This window comes from Apus apus, chromosome 1 (genome assembly GCF_020740795.1).
Source record: "Apus apus isolate bApuApu2 chromosome 1, bApuApu2.pri.cur, whole genome shotgun sequence".
Taxonomy (NCBI): Eukaryota; Metazoa; Chordata; class Aves; order Apodiformes; family Apodidae; genus Apus; species Apus apus.
This window is the reverse complement of record NC_067282.1, coordinates 182,076,044-182,079,727: the sequence shown is the minus strand read 5'-3', so window position 1 is coordinate 182,079,727 and position 3,684 is coordinate 182,076,044.

Sequence of the window (3,684 nt, the reverse complement as noted above, 5' to 3'; positions counted from 1 at the left end):
GTCAGACTGGATTCTGAGTTGTTCTGTATGTTTTACTAGCTTGTTAAGTAATGTGGTTTTTCCTCAAGTTTAATGTAGAACAGCAATAAATGCACCTTATACAGTGAAATTGCTTTTGTTAAATCTTTCAGAATTTCCTGTGTAGGAGGACACATTAAATTGTGTATATATTTTCATCAAAGTAAACCTCCCGTTTATATCAATTGGAAAAGAACTTATGTTTCATAACATTAAGCTAATGTGGAAAACAGTAAGTCCTGAAGTTTTCACAGAAATGCAGTTTTGGTGGTGTATATGCCAGTATTGGTTGTGCTATTCAGAATAATTTTTAAGCTACTTGGCAGGAGCATAAGAGAAAAAACCAACAATTGTATTAATAGTCTTAATTCTTTTGGTTTTAAATGCCAATCAGTAATTAATCAAATTAAAAAGTTAACATTTCCTCTACAAAATTAAATGGAGAGGAAATAAGACTAAAGTTAGCCTCCTATTAGCCCTTGTATCTTTTAAATGTTTGCCTTTTTTTCAGTAAACTTAATTAAGTAAATATGACTTTTAAACGTTGAAGTTGCATCTACCACAAATCTTTTAAACTACGGATTTTAAAGCACTAATATAAGATTATATTTGTAAGTCCTTAAAGAATTTGATTCTTGTGATTTTGATGGAAATCTTCCTCTTGTTCTCTAACCTGTGTCCTCACAGCTGTATCATCATATTTAATAACACACTCTTCAAGTATGTAAAACTCATACTGGACTGGCCATGCAAATGTAGTCTCCTTGTCCATCTTCCTTATCTGTTGATTTGCCAGAAGATACAGTCATGCCATCTCTCCTCCTATCTTGAGTGGGCTTGTTACAGTATCCCTCTGATGAAGTGAACTTTCTGATGCTTAACTCTAAAGAAGTGAGACTTACTGTGTGCATTTCCTTTTCTGGCCTCCCTTATCTCTCCCACAGCTGGTGCTAGGAAGTTGTGAAGATGAAGGCATATTGTACAGGTAGCTTTGAATGAAAGTACCTGTGTGTTACGAAGCTCCAGGATACATATTTTTCTATGTAAGATGATGGGAACATTTGGAGCATCTTGCACATATGTTGAGAACAGAACAGTGAGGGAAGGAAAGAGAAAGGTTGTGGGGAAAGATTGTAGAAGCTTTATGATCTCTTATGATGTGCTAACATTGTGCCCTCTCAGGAAAACATGCAAAGCACGTTGTAACATTGGACAATCCCAAAAGTTTGTTTTTACCTAAATCTCTTGCATAGAAATCACTGAAATGGGTTTAATTCACTAGCTGCTTTGTTTGTGGAACTACTGCCAAATGCTCTCCATTTGTGCTGTGTGGGTTTCAGGTTTTTTGGGTTGTGTTAAAAACCTGGAGTTTTCCAAGCATGTTAAATGTGAAACAATAGTTGGACAATCTTGGAAACACAGTCAGCTCAAGGAGTTACTACTCCTGGTCACATTCCTGGGTTCTTATGTCCTTGCTTCAGTTTGCCAAATCTATTGTTTGTGGAGTGTTTCTGTGAACCGTAGCATTAAACTGATGATGGGCTAGGGTCAGGGCAGGGATTTGGGAGCCTGTGCACATGCTCAGCTGACCTAGCAGCAAACCCAGCCTGCCCTAAAGCCCCAAAATCAGCTAGTTTGAAACTTAACAACTTACCTCTCTGTTTTAGGTAAATTCTGTATTTGCTCCCATTGGCATAATCAACACTGAATAGCACATCTTAAACTGGAACTGAACAGTATCTTGCTGTTCCTCTGCACATTGATTTTCTTAGAGATATATAGATCCTCTAAAAACTCCCTGTGTTTAACATAAAAATGTTATTTAGCACATACTGAGACACAACAGAGTGTCAAATTAATTTCTTGGATTATGGGGCAGATTGGTCCATGCAAGAGAATGGGACAATGTACCTTTTAGCACAGAAGGTAAATCGTCATCCACATCAAACATACCACAGACTGGTTTTGACACTTAGTGTAGTGTCAAGCTTTTTCTCTAGAAAACAGAGATGCTTATGAAATGTGTTTCATTCTGCTCCACAATCAAATACAAATTTCCAGGTCTTTGGGGAAAATGATTACAGATTCTTACTCAGAAGTTCCAGCATTTTAATCAAGGCACCATGATATACACATCATTTGATATATTAAAAAATAATATAAGCAATGGATGGTAACCTGATGATTCTTGAAGTATTATCAAGGGAAATGTGCAGCCCATTTAATATTACACTATTTTACTTTCACTGAGATGAAAATTCAAATAGCCAAACCCTGAGACAGGCTCTCATGTTTTAGCTTGTGACAAGCTGCACTTGTGCTTACAGGCTCAGATTCAGCAGAAGGTTTCACAAGGTATGTGGCAATGTCCTCTAAGAAATCACTATTGTTTTCCAGTTCAGTTAATGAATCTAAACTCCATGTATATGTGTTTGCTTTCATTCTCCTAGATGCTTTACTTGTTACACGTCTTTGCTGTGCAAAGTGATGGCACACCCCTTCATGAAAGGCCATCCATTTACAGTCATCCCTAATGTCCAAATTCCAGCCTCAGCCAGAGGGATCACCAGTCAATGTTATCTGCTAGCTGTGAAATGAACTGCTGTTTAGCATGTTCCTGACTTCAACCATACCTCCAGTCCTGCAGAGCTGACACAGGGGCCAAAGAGGATTAAATCTCATTTAATTCTTCACTGAGTAAACCATTAGTTATTTAACAGAACTACCTGTGGAATTACACAGCTGTCACTTCAGTGTAACTGCAGACTCTGGGACAGGCATGGGTATTTTAGCATTAATTACCTGCATAATTCATTTAATGTGGAGTTCATAGACACCAGTCACTTCAGGATGAATTTGCCATTTTTGTGGGGGGGAAAAAAGCATATTTGACTTCCAGAAATTCAAACCACAGGAGGCTACATTTAAGAAATGCAGTTTTAGCCAAGTGATTCTTTTAGTCTTTGCCTGTTCTTGAAAACCTGTACTGATCTCTGCAGCAGAACTTACCCAGTAGTTATGACTCAAATGGTTACTGTACAGTCCCACCTGGCAAACCACAGTTTGCTAACTACACAGACTGAGAAATAAATGCAGTGACCACATAGCTAAAGCATTAGTTTGGTAATCAGAAGACCTGCCTATTCTTATTTTTTAAAAACCTAGGTCTGCCTTTTCTTTTGTGAGTGACGTTGAGAAAGTAATTTATTCACAGCTTCCCATTTATAGTCAGAATAATTCAACTACTGTGACCCTCCTTAGTGATGCTCATTGGATTTATGCGTGTGGAGCCCTGTTTCTCAGTTAGGTATGGCTAGCTATTGTCTGCCTGTGCCAATCCACTGACAGCAAAATATGTGAAAGTGTAAAATCCTAAAAATTGCTATTGCAAATCCTTGTATGAAATGAAAAAGAAAAAAAAAAAAAGGCAGGACACCACATTTGCCGTTACTACTGCCACCAGATCCGGGTACTCCAGACAGGAAGACCAGGGGGATGCAGTCAGGAAAGGATTCACAACTAGCATTTGGCAGGCTATCCCCACTCTGATAGTTGCTGATATTCTACCCTTTGTGATATCTACAACATGTTAGAGGTCTCAGACAGACAGTGCCTCATTTGGCATGAAGTCTGTCATAGTGGGATGACCCTTTTTCAGGATTTTAA